Source organism: Carcharodon carcharias, chromosome 24 (assembly GCF_017639515.1).
Source record: "Carcharodon carcharias isolate sCarCar2 chromosome 24, sCarCar2.pri, whole genome shotgun sequence".
Lineage (NCBI taxonomy): Eukaryota > Metazoa > Chordata > Chondrichthyes > Lamniformes > Lamnidae > Carcharodon > Carcharodon carcharias.
In genome coordinates this window covers 5680474-5700691 of record NC_054490.1, presented here as the reverse complement: position 1 = coordinate 5700691, position 20218 = coordinate 5680474, and positions in this window count along the sequence as shown.

Genomic DNA, 20218 nt, shown 5'->3' with positions numbered 1-20218 from the left:
CCGGGGAGTGTGTCAGTATTTACAGGGGGTCCCCGGGGAGTGTGTCAGTATTTACAGGGGGTCCCCGGGGAGTGTGTCAGTATTTACAGGGGGTCCCCGGGGAGTGTGTCAGTATTTACAGGGGGTCCCCGGGGAGTGTGTCAGTATTTACAGGGGGTCCCCGGGGAGTGTGTCAGTATTTACAGGGGTCCCCGGGGAGTGTGTCAGTATTTACAGGGGGTCCCCGGGGAGTGTGTCAGTATTTACAGGGGGTCCAGGGGAGTGTGTCAGTATTTACAGGGGGTCCCCGGGGAGTGTGTCAGTATTTACAGGGGGTCCCGGGGAGTGTGTCAGTATTTACAGGGGGTCCCCGGGGAGTGTGTCAGTATTTACAGGGGGTGCCGTGGTGTGTGTCAGTATTTACAGGGGGTCCCCGGGGAGTGTGTCAGTATTTACAGGGGGTCCCGGGGAGTGTGTCAGTATTTACAGGGGGTCCCGGGGAGTGTGTCAGTATTTACAGGGGGTCCCCGGGGAGTGTGTCAGTATTTACAGGGGGTCCCGGGGAGTGTGTCAGTATTTACAGGGGGTCCCGGGGAGTGTGTCAGTATTTACAGGGGGTCCCCGGGGAGTGTGTCAGTATTTACAGGGGGTCCCCGGGGAGTGTGTCAGTATTTACAGGGGGTCCCCGGGGAGTGTGTCAGTATTTACAGGGGGTCCCCGGGGAGTGTGTCAGTATTTACAGGGGGTCCCGGGGAGTGTGTCAGTATTTACAGGGGGTCCCCGGGGAGTGTGTCAGTATTTACAGGGGGTCCCCGGGGAGTGTGTCAGTATTTACAGGGGGTCCCGGGGAGTGTGTCAGTATTTACAGGGGGTCCCGGGGAGTGTGTCAGTATTTACAGGGGGTCCCCGGGGAGTGTGTCAGTATTTACAGGGGGTCCCCGGGGAGTGTGTCAGTATTTACAGGGGGTCCCGGGGAGTGTGTCAGTATTTACAGGGGGTCCCGGGGAGTGTGTCAGTATTTACAGGGGGTCCTGGGGAGTGTGTCAGTATTTACAGGGGGTCCCCGGGGAGTGTGTCAGTATTTACAGGGGGTCCCGGGGAGTGTGTCAGTATTTACAGGGGGTCCCGGGGAGTGTGTCAGTATTTACAGGGGGTCCCCGGGGAGTGTGTCAGTATTTACAGGGGGTCCCCGGGGAGTGTGTCAGTATTTACAGGGGGTCCTGGGGAGTGTGTCAGTATTTACAGGGGGTCCCCGGGGGTGTGTCAGTATTTACAGGGGGTCCCCGGCGTGTGTGTGTCAGTATTTACTGGAGAGTCCCCGGGAAGTGTGTCAGTATTTACAGGAGGTCTCGGGAAGAGTGTGTCAGTATTTACAGGGACTCCCCGGGGAGCGTGTCAGTATTTACAGGGGGTCCCCGGGGAGTGTGTCAGTATTTACAGGGGGTCCCGGGGAGTGTGTCAGTATTTACAGGGGGTCCCCGGGGAGTGTGTCAGTATTTACAGGGGGTCCCCGGGGAGTGTGTCAGTATTTACAGGGGGTCCCGGGGAGTGTGTCAGTATTTACAGGGGGTCCTGGGGAGTGTGTCAGTATTTACAGGGGGTCCCCGGGGAGTGTGTCAGTATTTACAGGGGGTCCCCGGGGAGTGTGTCAGTATTTACAGGGGTCCCCGGGGAGTGTGTCAGTATTTACAGGGGGTCCCGGGGAGTGTGTCAGTATTTACAGGGGGTCCCGGGGAGTGTGTCAGTATTTACAGGGGGTCCCCGGGGAGTGTGTCAGTATTTACAGGGGGTCCCGGGGAGTGTGTCAGTATTTACAGGGGGTCTCCAGGGAGTGTGTCAGTATTTACAGGGGGTCCCCGGGGAGTGTGTCAGTATTTACAGGGGGTCCCTGGGGAGTGTGTCAGTATTTACAGGGGGTCCCCGGGCATGAGTCAGTATTTACAGGGGGTCCCCGGGGAGTGTGTCAGTATTTACAGGGGGTCCCCGGGGAGTGTGTCAGTATTTACAGAGGGACGCCGGGGATTGTCTCAGTATTTACAGGGAGTCCACGGGGAGTGTGTCAGTATTTACAGGGGGTCCTCGGGGAGTGTGTCAGTATTTAAAGAGGGACGCCGGGGAGTGTGTCAGTATTTACAGGGGGGTCCCGGGGGAGTGTGTCAGTATTTACAGGGGGACCCGGGGAGTGTGTCAGTATTTACAGGGGGTCCCCGGGGAGTGTGTCAGTATTTACAGGGGGTCCCCGGGGAGTGTGTCAGTATTTACAGGGCGTCCCGGGGAGTGTGTCAGTATTTACAGGGGGTCCCCGGGAGTGTGTCAGTACTTATAGTGGTTCCCCGGGGAGTGTGTCAGTATTTACAGGGGGTCCCGGGGAGTGTGTCAGTATTTACAGGGGTCCCCGGGGAGTGTGTCAGTATTTACAGGGGGTCCCGGGGAGTGTGTCAGTATTTACAGGGGGTCCCGGGGAGTGTGTCAGTATTTACAGGGGGTCCCGGGGGAGTGTGTCAGTATTTACAGGGGGTCCCGGGGAGTGTGTCAGTATTTACAGGGGGTCCCGGGGAGTGTGTCAGTATTTACAGGGGGTCCCGGGGAGTGTGTCAGTATTTACAGGGGGTCCCCGGGGAGTGTGTCAGTATTTACAGGGGGTCCCGGGGAGTGTGTCAGTATTTACAGGGGGTCCCCGGGGAGTGTGTCAGTATTTACAGGGGGTCCCCGGGGAGTGTGTCAGTATTTACAGGGGGTCCCCGGGGAGTGTGTCAGTATTTACAGGGGGTCCCGGGGAGTGTGTCAGTATTTACAGGGGGTCCCCGGGGAGTGTGTCAGTATTTACAGGGCGTCCCGGGGAGTATGTCAGTATTTACAGGGGGTCCCGGGGAGTATGTCAGTATTTACAGGGGGTCCCCGGGGAGTGTGTCAGTATTTACAGGGGGTCCCGGGGAGTGTGTCAGTATTTACAGGGGGTCCCCGGGGAGTGTGTCAGTATTTACAGGGGGTCCCCGGGGAGTGTGTCAGTATTTACAGGGGTCCCGGGGAGTGTGTCAGTATTTACAGGGGGTCCCCGGGGAGTGTGTCAGTATTTACAGGGGGTCCCGGGGAGTGTGTCAGTATTTACAGGGGGTCCCGGGGAGTGTGTCAGTATTTACAGGGGGTCCCGGGGAGTGTGTCAGTATTTACAGGGGGTCCCCGGGGAGTGTGTCAGTATTTACAGGGGGTCCCGGGGAGTGTGTCAGTATTTACAGGGGGTCCCCGGGGAGTGTGTCAGTATTTACAGGGGGTCCCCGGGGAGTGTGTCAGTATTTACAGGGGGTCCCCGGGGAGTGTGTCAGTATTTACAGGGGGTCCCGGGGAGTGTGTCAGTATTTACAGGGGGTCCCCGGGGAGTGTGTCAGTATTTACAGGGGGTCCCGGGGAGTGTGTCAGTATTTACAGGGGGTCCCCGGGGAGTGTGTCAGTATTTACAGGGGGTCCCCGGGGAGTGTGTCAGTATTTACAGGGGGTCCCCGGGGAGTGTGTCAGTATTTACAGGGGGTCCCGGGGAGTGTGTCAGTATTTACAGGGGGTCCCCGGGGAGTGTGTCAGTATTTACAGGGGGTCCCCGGGGAGTGTGTCAGTATTTACAGGGGGTCCCCGGGTATTGTGTCAGTATTTACAGGGGGTCCCCGGGGAGTGTGTCAGTATTTACAGGGGGTCCCCGGGGAGTGTGTCAGTATTTACAGGGGGTCCCCGGGGAGTGTGTCAGTATTTACTGGAGGTTCCCGGAGTGTGTGTCAGTATTTACAGGGGGTCCCCGGGGAGTGTGTCAGTATTTACAGGGGGTCCCTGGGGGATTTTGTCAGTATTTACAGGGGGGTGTGGGGGAGTGTCAGTACAGGGGGGTCAGTATTTACAGGGTATTTACAGGGGGTCCCGGGGGAGTGGGGGTGTTGTGTCAGTATTTACAGGGGGTGTGTGTCAGTATTTACAGGGGGTCCCGGGGAGTGTGTCAGTATTTACAGGGGGTCCCGGGGAGTGTGTCAGTATTTACAGGGGGTCCCCGGGGAGTGTGTCAGTATTTACAGGGGGTCCCGGGGAGTGTGTCAGTATTTACAGGGGGTCCCGGGGAGTGTGTCAGTATTTACAGGGGGTCCCGGGGAGTGTGTCAGTATTTACAGGGGGTCCCGGGGAGTGTGTCAGTATTTACAGGGGGTCCCCGGGGAGTGTGTCAGTATTTACAGGGGGTCCCCGGGGAGTGTGTCAGTATTTACAGGGGGTCCCGGGGAGTGTGTCAGTATTTACAGGGGGTCCCGGGGAGTGTGTCAGTATTTACAGGGGGTCCCGGGGAGTGTGTCAGTATTTACAGGGGGTCCCGGGGAGAGTGTCAGTATTTACAGGGGGTCCCCGGGGAGTGTGTCAGTATTTACAGGGGGTCCCGGGGAGTGTGTCAGTATTTACAGGGGGTCCCCGGGGAGTGTGTCAGTATTTACAGGGGGTCCCCGGGGAGTGTGTCAGTATTTACAGGGGGTCCCCGGGGAGTGTGTCAGTATTTACAGGGGGTCCCCGGGGAGTGTGTCAGTATTTACAGGGGGTCCCGGGGAGTGTGTCAGTATTTACAGGGGGTCCCCGGGGAGTGTGTCAGTATTTACAGGGGGTCCTCGGGGAGTGTGTCAATATTTAGTGGGGGTCCCCGGGCTTGTGTCAGTATTTACATGCGGTTTCCGGGGAGGGTGTCAGTATTTACAGGGGGTCCTGGGGAGCGTGTCTGTATTTACAGGGGGTCCCCGGGGAGTGTGTCAGTATTTACAGGGGGTCCCGGGGAGTGTGTCAGTATTTACAGGGGGTCCCCGGGGAGTGTGTCAGTATTTACAGGGGGTCACCGGGGAGTGTGTCAGTATTTACAGGGGGTCCCGGGGAGTGTGTCAGTATTTACAGGGGGTCCCGGGGAGTGTGTCAGTATTTACAGGGGGTCCCCGGGGAGTGTGTCAGTATTTACAGGGGGTCCCGGGGAGTGTGTCAGTATTTACAGGGGGTCCCCGGGGAGTGTGTCAGTATTTACAGGGGGTCCCCGGGGAGTGTGTCAGTATTTACAGGGGGTCCCCGGGGAGTGTGTCAGTATTTACAGGGGGTCCCCGGGGAGTGTGTCAGTATTTACAGGCGGTCTCCGGGGAGTGTGTCAGTATTTACAGGGGGTCACGGGGAGTGTGTCAGTATTTACAGGGGGTCCCCGTGCTTGTGTCAGTATTTACAATTGGCCCCCGGGGAGTGTGTCAGTATTTACAGGGGGTCCGGTAGGGAATGTGTCAGTATTTACAGGGGGTCCCCGGGGAGTGTGTCAGTATTTACAGGGGGTCACGGGGAGTGTGTCAGTATTTACAGGGGGTCCCCGGGGAGTGTGTCAGTATTTACAGGGGGGTTCCCGGGGAGTGTGTCAGTATTTACAGGGGTCCCCGGGGAGTGTGTCAGTATTTACAGGGGGTCCCCGGGGAGTGTGTCAGTATTTACAGGGGGGTCCCTGGGGAGTGTGTCAGTATTTACAGGGGGTCACGGGGAGTGTGTCAGTATTTACATGTGGGTCCCGGGGAGTGTGTCAGTATTTACAGGGGGTCCCCGGGGAGTGTGTCAGTATTTACAGGGGGTCCCCGGGGAGTGTGTCAGTATTTACAGGGGGTCCCGGGGAGTGTGTCAGTATTTACAGGGGGTCCCCGGGGAGTGTGTCAGTATTTACAGGGGGTCCCCGGGGAGTGTGTCAGTATTTACAGGGGGTCCCCGGGGAGTGTGTCAGTATTTACAGGGGGTCCCGGGGAGTGTGTCAGTATTTACAGGGTCTCCCGGGGAGTGTGTCAGTATTTACAGGGGGTCCCCGGGGAGTGTGTCAGTATTTACAGGGGGTCCCCGGGGAGTGTGTCAGTATTTACAGGGGGTCCCCGGGGAGTGTGTCAGTATTTACAGGGGGTCCCCGGGGAGTGTGTCAGTATTTACAGGGGGTCCCGGGGAGTGTGTCAGTATTTACAGGGGGTCCCGGGGAGTGTGTCAGTATTTACAGGGGGTCCCCGGGGAGTGTGTCAGTATTTACAGGGGGTCCCGGGGAGTGTGTCAGTATTTACAGGGGGTCCCGGGGAGTGTGTCAGTATTTACAGGGGGTCCCGGGGAGTGTGTCAGTATTTACAGGGGGTCCCCGGGGAGTGTGTCAGTATTTACAGGGGTTCTCCGGGGAGTGTGTCAGTATTTACAGGGGGTCCCCGGGGAGTGTGTCAGTATTTACAGGGGGTCGCCGGGGAATGTGTCAGTATTTACAGGGGGTCCCCGGGCTTGTGTCAGTATTTACAGGGGGTCCCCGGGGAGTGTGTCAGTATTTACAGGGGGTCCACGGGGAGTGTGTCAGTATTTACAGGGGGTCCCCGGGGTGTGTCTCAGTATTTACAGGGGGTCCTCGGGGAGTGTGTCAGTATTTAGTGGGGGTCCCCGGGCTTGTGTCAGTATTTACATGCGGTCCCCGGGGAGTGTGTCAGTATTTACAGGGGTTCCTGGGGAGCGTGTCAGTATTTACAGGGGGTCCCCGGGGAGTGTGTCAGTATTTACAGGGGGTCCCGGGGAGTGTGTCAGTATTTACAGGGGGTCCCCGGGGAGTGTGTCAGTATTTACAGGGGGTCCTGGGGAGCGTGTCAGTATTTACAGGGGGTCCCCGGGGAGTGTGTCAGTATTTACAGGGGGTCCAGGGGAGTGTGTCAGTATTTACAGGGGGTCCCCGGGGAGTGTGTCAGTATTTACAGGGGGTCCCCGGGGAGTGTGTCAGTATTTACAGGGGGTCCCCGGGGAGTGTGTCAGTATTTACAGGGGGTCCCCGGGGAGTGTGTCAGTATTTACAGGGGGTCCCCGGGGAGTGTGTCAGTATTTACAGGGGGTCCCGGGGAGTGTGTCAGTATTTACAGGGGGTCCCCGGGGAGTGTGTCAGTATTTACAGGGGGTCCCCGGGGAGTGTGTCAGTATTTACAGGGGGTCCTGGGGAGTGTGTCAGTATTTACAGGGGGTCCCGGGGAGTGTGTCAGTATTTACAGGGGGTCCCCGGGAGTGTGTCAGTATTTACAGGGGGTCCCCGGGGACTGTGTCAGTATTTACAGGGGGTCCCCGGGGAGTGTGTCAGTATTCACAGGGAGTCCCTGGGGAGTGTGTCAGTATTTACAGGGGGTCCCCGGGGAGTGTGTCAGTATTTACAGGGGGTCCCCGGGGAGTGTGTCAGTATTTACAGGGGGTCCCCGGGGAGTGTGTCAGTATTTACAGGGGGTCCACGGGGAGTGTGTCAGTATTTACAGGGGGTCCCCGGGGAGTGTGTCAGTATTTACAGGGGGTCCCGGGGAGTGTGTCAGTATTTACAGGGGGTCCCCGGGGAGTGTGTCAGTATTTACAGGGGGTCCCGGGGAGTGTGTCAGTATTTACAGGGGGTCCCGGGGAGTGTGTCAGTATTTACAGGGGGTCCCCGGGGAGTGTGTCAGTATTTACAGGGGGTCCCCGGGGAGTGTGTCAGTATTTACAGGGGGTCCCCGGGGAGTGTGTCAGTATTTACAGGGGGTCCCCGGGGAGTGTGTCAGTATTTACAGGGGGTCCCGGGGAGTGTGTCAGTATTTACAGGGGGTCCCTGGGGAGTGTGTCAGTATTTACAGGGGGTCCCCGGGGTGTGTGTCAGTATTTACAGGGGGTCCCTGGGGAGTGTGTCAGTATTTACAGGGGGTCCCCGGGGAGTGTGTCAGTATTTACAGGGGGTCCCGGGGAGTGTGTCAGTATTTACAGGGGGTCCCCGGGGAGTGTGTCAGTATTTACAGGGGGTCCCGGGGAGTGTGTCAGTATTTACAGGGGGTCCCGGGGAGTGTGTCAGTATTTACAGGGGGTCCCGGGGAGTGTGTCAGTATTTACAGGGGGTCCCCGGGGAGTGTGTCAGTATTTACAGGGGGTCCCGGGGAGTGTGTCAGTATTTACAGGGGGTCCCGGGGAGTGTGTCAGTATTTACAGGGGGTCCCCGGGGAGTGTGTCAGTATTTACAGGGGGTCCCGGGGAGTGTGTCAGTATTTACAGGGGGTCCCGGGGAGTGTGTCAGTATTTACAGGGGGTCCCCGGGGAGTGTGTCAGTATTTACAGGGGGTCCCCGGGGAGTGTGTCAGTATTTACAGGGGGTCCCCGGGGAGTGTGTCAGTATTTACAGGGGGTCCCCGGGGAGTGTGTCAGTATTTACAGGGGGTCCCGGGGAGTGTGTCAGTATTTACAGGGGGTCCCGGGGAGTGTGTCAGTATTTACAGGGGGTCCCCGGGGAGTGTGTCAGTATTTACAGGGGGTCCCCGGGGAGTGTGTCAGTATTTACAGGGGGTCCCGGGGAGTGTGTCAGTATTTACAGGGGGTCCCGGGGAGTGTGTCAGTATTTACAGGGGGTCCCGGGGAGTGTGTCAGTATTTACAGGGGGTCCCCGGGGAGTGTGTCAGTATTTACAGGGGGTCCCGGGGAGTGTGTCAGTATTTACAGGGGGTCCCGGGGAGTGTGTCAGTATTTACAGGGGGTCCCCGGGGAGTGTGTCAGTATTTACAGGGGGTCCCGGGGAGTGTGTCAGTATTTACAGGGGGTCCCCGGGGAGTGTGTCAGTATTTACAGGGGGTCCCGGGGAGTGTGTCAGTATTTACAGGGGGTCCCGGGGAGTGTGTCAGTATTTACAGGGGGTCCCGGGGAGTGTGTCAGTATTTACAGGGGGTCCCCGGGGAGTGTGTCAGTATTTACAGGGGGTCCCGGGGAGTGTGTCAGTATTTACAGGGGGTCCCGGGGAGTGTGTCAGTATTTACAGGGGGTCCCCGGGGAGTGTGTCAGTATTTACAGGGGGTCCCGGGGAGTGTGTCAGTATTTACAGGGGGTCCCCGGGGAGTGTGTCAGTATTTACAGGGGGTCCCCGGGGAGTGTGTCAGTATTTACAGGGGGTCCCGGGGAGTGTGTCAGTATTTACAGGGGGTCCCCGGGGAGTGTGTCAGTATTTACAGGGGGTCCCCGGGGAGTGTGTCAGTATTTACAGGGGGTCCCCGGGGAGTGTGTCAGTATTTACAGGGGGTCCCCGGGGAGTGTGTCAGTATTTACAGGGGGTCCCGGGGAGTGTGTCAGTATTTACAGGGGGTCCCCGGGGAGTGTGTCAGTATTTACAGGGGGTCCCGGGGAGTGTGTCAGTATTTACAGGGGGTCCCGGGGAGTGTGTCAGTATTTACAGGGGGTCCCCGGGGAGTGTGTCAGTATTTACAGGGGGTCCCCGGGGAGTGTGTCAGTATTTACAGGGGGTCCCCGGGGAGTGTGTCAGTATTTACAGGGGGTCCCCGGGGAGTGTGTCAGTATTTACAGGGGGTCCCGGGGAGTGTGTCAGTATTTACAGGGGGTCCCCGGGGAGTGTGTCAGTATTTACAGGGGGTCCCCGGGGAGTGTGTCAGTATTTACAGGGGGTCCCGGGGAGTGTGTCAGTATTTACAGGGGGTCCCCGGGGAGTGTGTCAGTATTTACAGGGGGTCCCCGGGGAGTGTGTCAGTATTTACAGGAGAGTCCCCGGGGAGTGTGTCAGTATTTACAGGAGGTCCCCAGGGATTTGGCAGTATTTACAGGGGGTCCTGGGGAGTGTGTCAGTATTTACAGGGGGTCCCCGGGGAGTGTGTCAGTATTTACAGGGGGTCCCGGGGAGTGTGTCAGTATTTACAGGGTCGCTCGGGGAGTGTGTCAGTATTTACAGGGGGTCCCCGGGGAGTGTGTCAGTATTTACAGGGGGTCCCGGGGAGTGTGTCAGTATTTACAGGGGGTCCCCGGGGAGTGTGTCAGTATTTACAGGGGGTCCCCGGGGAGTGTGTCAGTATTTACAGGGGGTCCCCGGGAGTGTGTCAGTATTTACAGGGGGTCCCCGGGGAGTGTGTCAGTATTTACAGGGGGTCCCCGGGGAGTGTGTCAGTATTTACAGGGGGTCCAGGGGAGTGTGTCAGTATTTACAGGGGGTCCCCGGGGAGTGTGTCAGTATTTACAGGGGGTCCCCGGGGAGTGTGTCAGTATTTACAGGGGGTCCCGGGGAGTGTGTCAGTATTTACAGGGGGTCCTGGGGAGTGTGTCAGTATTTACAGGGGGTCCCCGGGGAGTGTGTCAGTATTTACAGGGGGTCCCGGGGGAGTGTGTCAGTATTTACAGGGGGTCCCCGGGGAGTGTGTCAGTATTTACAGGGGGTTCAGGGGAGTGTGTCAGTATTTACAGGGTGTCCCTGGGGAGTGTGTCAGTATTTACAGGGGGTCACTGAGGAGTGTGTCAGTATTTACAGGGGGTCCCGGGGAGTGTGTCAGTATTTACAGGGGGTCCCCGGGGAGTGTGTCAGTATTTACAGGGGGTCCCGGGGAGTGTGTCAGTATTTACAGGGGGTCCCCGGGGAGTGTGTCAGTATTTACAGGGGGTCCCCGGGGAGTGTGTCAGTATTTACAGGGGGTCCCGGGGAGTGTGTCAGTATTTACAGGGGGTCCCGGGGAGTGTGTCAGTATTTACAGGGGGTCCTGGGGAGTGTGTCAGTATTTACAGGGGGTCCCGGGGAGTGTGTCAGTATTTACAGGGGGTCCCGGGGAGTGTGTCAGTATTTACAGGGGGTCCCCGGGGAGTGTGTCAGTATTTACAGGGGGTTCAGGGGAGTGTGTCAGTATTTACAGGGTGTCCCTGGGGAGTGTGTCAGTATTTACAGGGGGTCACTGGGGAGTGTGTCAGTATTTAAAGGGGGTCCCCGGGGAGTGTGTCAGTATTTACAGGGGGTCCCGGGGAGTGTGTCAGTATTTACAGGGGGTCCCCGGGGAGTGTGTCAGTATTTACAGGGGGTCCCCGGGGAGTGTGTCAGTATTTACAGGGGGTCCCCGGGGAGTGTGTCAGTATTTACAGGGGGTCCCCGGGGAGTGTGTCAGTATTTACAGGGGGTCCCCGGGGAGTGTGTCAGTATTTACAGGGGGTCCTGGGGAGTGTGTCAGTATTTACAGGGGGTCCCCGGGGAGTGTGTCAGTATTTACAGGGGGTCCCCGGGGAGTGTGTCAGTATTTACAGGGGATCCTGGGGAGTGTGTCAGTATTTACAGGGGGTCCTGGGGAGTGTGTCAGTATTTACAGGGGGTCCTGGGGAGTGTGTCAGTATTTACAGGGGGTCCCGGGGAGTGTGTCAGTATTTACAGGGGGTCCCGGGGAGTGTGTCTGTATTTACAGGGTCTCTCGGGGAGTGTGTCAGTATTTACAGGGGGTCCCCGGGGAGTGTGTCAGTATTTACAGGGGGTCCCGGGGAGTGTGTCAGTATTTACAGGGGGTCCCCGGGAGTGTGTCAGTATTTACAGGGGGTCCCCGGGGAGTGTGTCAGTATTTACAGGGGGTCCCGGGGAGTGTGTCAGTATTTACAGGGGGTCCCGGGGAGTGTGTCAGTATTTACAGGGGGTCCCCGGGGAGTGTGTCAGTATTTACAGGGTGTCCCCGGGGAGTGTGTCAGTATTTACAGGGGGTCCCGGGGAGTGTGTCAGTATTTACAGGGGGTCCCGGGGAGTGTGTCAGTATTTACAGGGGGTCCCCGGGGAGTGTGTCAGTATTTACAGGGGGTCCTGGGGAGTGTGTCAGTATTTACAGGGGGTCCCCGGGGAGTGTGTCAGTATTTACAGGGGGTCCCCGGGGAGTGTGTCAGTATTTACAGGGGGTCCCCGGGGAGTGTGTCAGTATTTACAGGGGGTCCCCGGGGAGTGTGTCAGTATTTACAGGGGGTCACCGGGGGGTGTGTCATTATTTACAGGGGTGTCCCGGGGAGTGTGTCAGTATTTACAGGAAGTCCCCGGGAGTGTGTCAGTATTTACAGGGGGTCCCCGGGGAGTGTGTCAGTATTTACAGGGGGTCCCCGGGGAGTGTGTCAGTATTTACAGGGGGTCCACGGGGAGTGTGTCAGTATTTACAGGGGGTCCTGGGCAGTGTGTCAGTATTTACAGGGGGTCCTGTGGAGTGTGTCAGTATTTACAGGGGGTCCCCGGGGAGTGTGTCAGTATTTACAGGGGGTCCCCGGGAGTGTGTCAGTATTTACAGGTGATCCTGTGGAGTGTGTCAGTATTTACAGGGGGTCCCCGGGGAGTGTGTCAGTATTTCCAGGGGGTCCCCGGTAGTGTGTCTGTATTTACAGGGCTTCTTTGGGGAGTGTGTCAGTATTTACAGGGGTCCCCGGGGAGTTTTTCAGTATTTACATGAGGTCCCCGGGGAGTGTGTCAGTATTTACAGGCGGGTTCCTGGGGAGTGTGTCAGTATTTACAGGGGTTACCCGGGGAGTGTGTCAGTATTTACAGGGGGTCCCTGGGGAGTGTGTCAGTATTTACAGGGGGTCCCGGGGAGTGTGTCAGTATTTACAGGGGGTCCCGGGGAGTGTGTCAGTATTTACAGGGGGTCCCCGGGGAGTGTGTCAGTATTTACAGGGGGTCCCCGGGGAGTGTGTCAGTATTTACAGGGGGTCCCCGGGGAGTGTGTCAGTATTTACAGGGGGTCCCCGGGGAGTGTGTCAGTATTTACAGGGGGTCCCCGGGGAGTGTGTCAGTATTTACAGGGGGTCCCGGGGAGTGTGTCAGTATTTACAGGGGGTCCCGGGGAGTGTGTCAGTATTTACAGGGGGTCCCGGGGAGTGTGTCAGTATTTACAGGGGGTCCCCGGGGAGTGTGTCAGTATTTACAGGGGGTCCCCGGGGAGTGTGTCAGTATTTACAGGGGGTCCCCGGGGAGTGTGTCAGTATTTACAGGGGGTCCCCGGGGAGTGTGTCAGTATTTACAGGGGGGTCCCGGGGTGTGTGTCAGTATTTACACGGGGTCCCTGGGGAGTGTGTCAGTATTTACAGGGGGTCCCCGGGGAGTGTGTCAGTATTTACAGGGGGTCCCCGGGGAGTGTGTCAGTATTTACAGGTGGGTCCCGGGGAGTGTGTCAGTATTTACAGGGGGTCCCCGGGGAGTGTGTCAGTATTTACAGGGGGTCCCCGGGGAGTGTGTCAGTATTTACAGGGGGTCCCCGGGGAGTGTGTCAGTATTTACAGGGGGTCCCCGGGGAGTGTGTCAGTATTTACAGGGGGTCCCGGGGAGTGTGTCAGTATTTACAGGGGGTCCCGGGGAGTGTGTCAGTATTTACAGGGGGTCCCCGGGGAGTGTGTCAGTATTTACAGGGGGTCCCCGGGGAGTGTGTCAGTATTTACAGGGGGTCCCCGGGGAGTGTGTCAGTATTTACAGGGGGTCCCCGGGGAGTGTGTCAGTATTTACAGGGGTGTCCCCGGGGAGTGTGTCAGTATTTACAGGGGGACCCGGGGAGTGTGTCAGTATTTACAGGGGGGTTAACCCGGAGAGTGTGTCAGTATTTACAGGGGGTCCCCGGGGAGTGTGTCAGTATTTACAGGGGGTCCAGGGGAGTGTGTCAGTATTTACAGGGGGGGAGTGTGTCAGTATTTACAGGGGGTCCCCGGGGAGTGTGTCAGTATTTACAGGGGCTCTCGGGGAGTGTGTCAGTATTTACAGGGGGTCCCCCCGGAGTGTGTCAGTATTTACAAGGATTCCCGGGGAGTGTGTCAGTATTTACAGGGGGTCCCGGGGAGTGTGTCAGTATTTACAGGGGGTCCCGGGGAGTGTGTCAGTATTTACAGGGGGTCCCCGGGGAGTGTGTCAGTATTTACAGGGGGTCCCCGGGGAGTGTGTCAGTATTTACAGGGGGTCCCCGGGGAGTGTGTCAGTATTTACAGGGGGTCCCCGGGGAGTGTGTCAGTATTTACAGGGGGTCCCGGGGAGTGTGTCAGTATTTACAGGGGGTCCCCGGGGAGTGTGTCAGTATTTACAGGGGGTCCCCGGGGAGTGTGTCAGTATTTACAGGGGGTCCCGGGGAGTGTGTCAGTATTTACAGGGGGTCCCGGGGAGTGTGTCAGTATTTACAGGGGGTCCCCGGGGAGTGTGTCAGTATTTACAGGGGGTCCCCGGGGAGTGTGTCAGTATTTACAGGGGGTCCCCGGGGAGTGTGTCAGTATTTACAGGGGGTCCCCGGGGAGTGTGTCAGTATTTACAGGGGGTCCCCGGGGAGTGTGTCAGTATTTACAGGGGGTCCCCGGGGAGTGTGTCAGTATTTACAGGGGGTCCCCGGGGAGTGTGTCAGTATTTACAGGGGGTCCCCGGGGAGTGTGTCAGTATTTACAGGGGGTCCCCGGGGAGTGTGTCAGTATTTACAGGGGGTCCCCGGGGAGTGTGTCAGTATTTACAGGGGGTCCCGGGGAGTGTGTCAGTATTTACAGGGGGTCCCCGGGGAGTGTGTCAGTATTTACAGGGGGTCCCCGGGGAGTGTGTCAGTATTTACAGGGGGTCCCGGGGAGTGTGTCAGTATTTACAGGGGGTCCCGGGGAGTGTGTCAGTATTTACAGGGGGTCCCCGGGGAGTGTGTCAGTATTTACAGGGGGTCCCGGGGAGTGTGTCAGTATTTACAGGGGGTCCCCGGGGAGTGTGTCAGTATTTACAGGGGGTCCCGGGGAGTGTGTCAGTATTTACAGGGGGTCCCCGGGGAGTGTGTCAGTATTTACAGGGGGTCCCCGGGAGTGTGTCAGTATTTACAGGGGGTCCCCGGGGAGTGTGTCAGTATTTACAGGGGGTCCCGGGGAGTGTGTCAGTATTTACAGGGGGTCCCGGGGAGTGTGTCAGTATTTACAGGGGGTCCCCGGGAGTGTGTCAGTATTTACAGGGGGTCCCGGGGAGTGTGTCAGTATTTACAGGGGGTCCCGGGGAGTGTGTCAGTATTTACAGGGGGTCCCCGGGGAGTGTGTCAGTATTTACAGGGGGTCCCCGGGGAGTGTGTCAGTATTTACAGGGGGTCCCGGGGAGTGTGTCAGTATTTACAGGGGGTCCCCGGGGAGTGTGTCAGTATTTACAGGGGGTCCCCGGGGAGTGTGTCAGTATTTACAGGGGGTCCCCGGGGAGTGTGTCAGTATTTACAGGGGGTCCCCGGGGAGTGTGTCAGTATTTACAGGGGGTCCCGGGGAGTGTGTCAGTATTTACAGGGGGTCCCGGGGAGTGTGTCAGTATTTACAGGGGGTCCCCGGGGAGTGTGTCAGTATTTACAGGGGGTCCCCGGGGAGTGTGTCAGTATTTACAGGGGGTCCCCGGGGAGTTTGTCAGTATTTACAGGGGGTCCAGGGGAGTGTGTCATTATTTACAGGAGGGGTCCCCGGGGAGTGTGTCAGTATTTACAGGGGGTCCCCGGGGAGTGTGTCAGTATTTACAGGGGTTCCCCGGGGAGTGTGTCAGTATTTACAGGGGGTCCCGGGGAGTGTGTCAGTATTTACAGGGGGTCCCCGGGGAGTGTGTCAGTATTTACAGGGGGTCCCGGGGAGTGTGTCAGTATTTACAGGGGGTCCCGGGGAGTGTGTCAGTATTTACAGGGGGTCCCGGGGAGTGTGTCAGTATTTACAGGGGGTCCCCGGGGAGTGTGTCAGTATTTACAGGGGGTCCCGGGGAGTGTGTCAGTATTTACAGGGGGTCCCGGGGAGTGTGTCAGTATTTACAGGGGGTCCCGGGGAGTGTGTCAGTATTTACAGGGGGTCCCGGGGAGTGTGTCAGTATTTACAGGGGGTCCCCGGGGAGTGTGTCAGTATTTACAGGGGGTCCCGGGGAGTGTGTCAGTATTTTCAGGAGAGTCCCGGGGAGTGTGTCAGTATTTACAGGGGGTCCTGGGGAGTGTGTCAGTATTTACAGGGGGTCCCCATGGAGTGTGTCAGTATTTACAGGGGGTCACCGGGGAGCGTGTCTGTATTTACAGGGGGTCCCCGGGGAGTGTGTCAGTATTTACAGGGGGTCCCGGTGTGTGTGTCAGTATTTACAGGGGTCCAACGGGGAGTGTGTAAGAATTTACAAGGGCTCCCCGGGGAGTGTGTCAGTATTTACAGAGGGATCCCGGGGAGTGTGTCAGTATTTACAGGGGGTCCCCGGGGAGTGTGTCAGTATTTACAGGGGGTCCCCGGGGAGTGTGTCAGTATTTACAGGGGGTCCCGGGGAGTGTGTCAGTATTTACAGGGGGTCCCGGGGAGTGTGTCAGTATTTACAGGGGGTCCCCGGGGAGTGTGTCAGTATTTACAGGGGGTCCCCGGGCTTGTGTCAGTATTTACAGGGGGTCCCGGGGAGTGTGTCAGTATTTACAGGGGGTCCCCGGGGAGTGTGTCAGTATTTACAGGGGGTCCCGGGGAGTGTGTCAGTATTTACAGGGGGTCCCGGGGAGTGTGTCAGTATTTACAGGGGGTCCCGGGGAGTGTGTCAGTATTTACAGGGTCTCCCGGGGAGTGTGTCAGTATTTACAGGGGGTCCCCGGGGAGTGTGTCAGTATTTACAGGGGGTCCCCGGGGAGTGTGTCAGTATTTACAGGGGGTCCCCGGGGAGTGTGTCAGTATTTACAGGGGGTCCCCGGGGAGTGTGTCAGTATTTACAGGGGGTCCCGGGGAGTGTGTCAGTATTTACAGGGGGTCCCCGGGGAGTGTGTCAGTATTTACAGGGGGTCCCCAGGGAGTGTGTCAGTAATTACAGGGGTTCCTCGGGGAGTGTGTCAGTATTTACAGGGGGTCCCGGGGAGTGTGTCAGTATTTACAGGGGGTCCCGGGGAGTGTGTCAGTATTTACAGGGGGTCCCCGGGGAGTGTGTCAGTATTTACAGGGGGTCCCCGGGGAGTGTGTCAGTATTTACAGGGGGTCCCCGGGGAGTGTGTCAGTATTTACAGGGGGTCCCCGGGGAGTGTGTCAGTATTTACAGGGGGTCCCGGGGAGTGTGTCAGTATTTACAGGGGGTCCCCGGGGAGTGTGTCAGTATTTACAGGGGGTCCCGGGGAGTGTGTCAGTATTTACAGGGGGTCCCGGGGAGTGTGTCAGTATTTACAGGGGGTCCCGGGGAGTGTGTCAGTATTTACAGGGGGTCCCGGGGAGTGTGTCAGTATTTACAGGGGGTCCCGGGGAGTGTGTCAGTATTTACAGGGGGTCCCGGGGAGTGTGTCAGTATTTACAGGGGGTCCCGGGGAGTGTGTCAGTATTTACAGGGGGTCCCGGGGAGTGTGTCAGTATTTACAGGGGGTCCCCGGGGAGTGTGTCAGTATTTACAGGGGGTCCCCGGGGAGTGTGTCAGTATTTACAGGGGGTCCCGGGGAGTGTGTCAGTATTTACAGGGGGTCCCCGGGGAGTGTGTCAGTATTTACAGGGGGTCCCCGGGGAGTGTGTCAGTATTTACAGGGGGTCCCCGGGGAGTGTGTCAGTATTTACAGGGGGTCCCGGGGAGTGTGTCAGTATTTACAGGGGGTCCCGGGGAGTGTGTCAGTATTTACAGGGGGTCCCCGGGAGTGTGTCAGTATTTACAGGGGGTCCCGGGGAGTGTGTCAGTATTTACAGGGGGTCCCGGGGAGTGTGTCAGTATTTACAGGGGGTCCCCGGGGAGTGTGTCAGTATTTACAGGGGGTCCCGGGGAGTGTGTCAGTATTTACAGGGGGTCCCGGGGAGTGTGTCAGTATTTACAGGGGGTCCCGGGGAGTGTGTCAGTATTTACAGGGGGTCCCCGGGGAGTGTGTCAGTATTTACAGGGGGTCCCGGGGAGTGTGTCAGTATTTACAGGGGGTCCCCGGGAGTGTGTCAGTATTTACAGGGGGTCCCCGGGGAGTGTGTCAGTATTTACAGGGGGTCCCGGGGAGTGTGTCAGTATTTACAGGGGGTCCCGGGGAGTGTGTCAGTATTTACAGGGGGTCCCCGGGGAGTGTGTCAGTATTTACAGGGGGTCCCGGGGAGTGTGTCAGTATTTACAGGGGGTCCCGGGGAGTGTGTCAGTATTTACAGGGGGTCCCCGGGGAGTGTGTCAGTATTTACAGGGGGTCCCGGGGAGTGTGTCAGTATTTACAGGGGGTCCCCGGGGAGTGTGTCAGTATTTACAGGGGGTCCCGGGGAGTGTGTCAGTATTTACAGGGGGTCCCGGGGAGTGTGTCAGTATTTACAGGGGGTCCCGGGGAGTGTGTCAGTATTTACAGGGGGTCCCGGGGAGTGTGTCAGTATTTACAGGGGGTCCCGGGGAGTGTGTCAGTATTTACAGGGGGTCCCCGGGGAGTGTGTCAGTATTTACAGGGGGTCCCCGGGGAGTGTGTCAGTATTTACAGGGGGTCCCCGGGGAGTGTGTCAGTATTTACAGGGGGTCCCGGGGAGTGTGTCAGTATTTACAGGGAGTCCCCGGGGAGTGTGTCAGTATTTACAGGGAGTTCCCGGGGAGTGTGTCAGTATTTACAATTGGCCCCCGGGGAGTGTGTCAGTATTTACAGGGGTCCCGGGGAGTGTGTCAGTATTTACAGGGGTTCCCGGGGAGTGTGTCAGTATTTACAGGTGGTCCCCGGGGAGTGTGTCAGTATTTACAGGGGGTCCAGGTGAGTGTGTCAGTATTTACAGGGGGTCCAGGGGAGTGTGTCAGTATTTACAGGGAATTCCCGGGGAGTGTGTCAGTATTTACAGGGGGTCCCGGGGAGTGTGTCAGTATTTACAGGGGGTCCCGGGGAGTGTGTCAGTATTTACAGGGGGTCCCCGGGGAGTGTGTCAGTATTTACAGGGGGTCCCCGGGAGTGTGTCAGTATTTACAGGGGGTCCCCGGGGAGTGTGTCAGTATTTACAGGGGGTCCCCGGGGAGTGTGTCAGTATTTACAGGGGTTCCCGGGGAGTGTGTCAGTATTTACAGGGGGTCCCGGGGAGTGTGTCAGTATTTACAGGGGGTCCCGGGGAGTGTGTCAGTATTTACAGGGGGTCCCGGGGAATGTGTCAGTATTTACAGGGGGTCCCCGGGGAGTGTGTCAGTATTTACAGGGGGTCCCGGGGAGTGTGTCAGTATTTACAGGGGGTCCCGGGGAGTGTGTCAGTATTTACAGGGGGTCCCCGGGGAGTGTGTCAGTATTTACAGGGGGTCCCCGGGGAGTGTGTCAGTATTTACAGGGGGTCACGGGGAGTGTGTCAGTACTTACAGGGGGTCCTCGGGAGTGTGTCAGTATTTACAGGGGGTCCCGGGGTGTGTGTCAGTATTTACAGGGGGCCCCCGGGGAGTGTGTAAGAATTTACAAGGCGTCCCCCGGGGAGTGTGTCAGTATTTACAGGGGGTCCCCGGGGAGTGTGTCAGTATTTACAGAGGGTCCCCGGGGAGTGTGTCAGTATTTACAGGGGGTCCCCGGGGAGTGTGTCAGTATTTACAGGGGGTCCCCGGGGAGTGTGTCAGTATTTACAGGGGGTCCCGGGGAGTGTGTCAGTATTTACAGGGGGTCCCGGGGAGTGTGTCAGTATTTACAGGGGGTCCCCGGGGAGTGTGTCAGTATTTACAGGGGGTCCCCGGGAGTGTGTCAGTATTTACAGGGGGTCCCCGGGGAGTGTGTCAGTATTTACAGGGGATCCTCGGGGAGTGTGTCAATATTTACAGGGGGTCCTCGGGGAGTGTGTCAATATTTACAGGGGGTCCCCTGGCTTGTGTCAGTATTTACAGGGGGTCATGGGGAGTGTGTCAGTATTTACAGGGGGTCCCGGGGGAGTGTGTCAGTATTTAAAGAGGGTCCCCGTGCTTGTGTCAGTATTTACAGGGGGTCGCCGGGGAGCGTGTCAGTATTTACAGGGGGTCCTCGGACAGTGTGTCAGTATTTAAAAGGGGTCCCCGGTGAGTGTGTCAGTATTTACAGGGGGTCCCGGGGAGTGTGTCAGTATTTACAGGGGGTCCCCGGGGAGTGTGTCAGTATTTACAGGGGGTCCCGGGGAGTGTGTCAGTATTTACAGGGGGTCCCCGGGGAGTGTGTCAGTATTTACAGGGGGTCCCGGGGAGTGTGTCAGTATTTACAGGGGGTCCCCGGGGAGTGTGTCAGTATTTACAGGGGGTCCCCGGGGAGTGTGTCAGTATTTACAGGGGGTCCCGGGGAGTGTGTCAGTATTTACAGGGGGTCCCGGGGAGTGTGTCAGTATTTACAGGGGGTCCCGGGGAGTGTGTCAGTATTTACAGGGGGTCCCCGGGGAGTGTGTCAGTATTTACAGGGGGTCCCCGGGGAGTGTGTCAGTATTTACAGGGGGTCCCGGGGAGTGTGTCAGTATTTACAGGGGGTCCCGGGGAGTGTGTCAGTATTTACAGGGGGTCCCCGGGCGTGTGTCAGTATTTACAGGGGGTCCCCGGGGAGTGTGTCAGTATTTACAGGGGGTCCCGGGGAGTGTGTCAGTATTTACAGGGGGTCCCCGGGGAGTGTGTCAG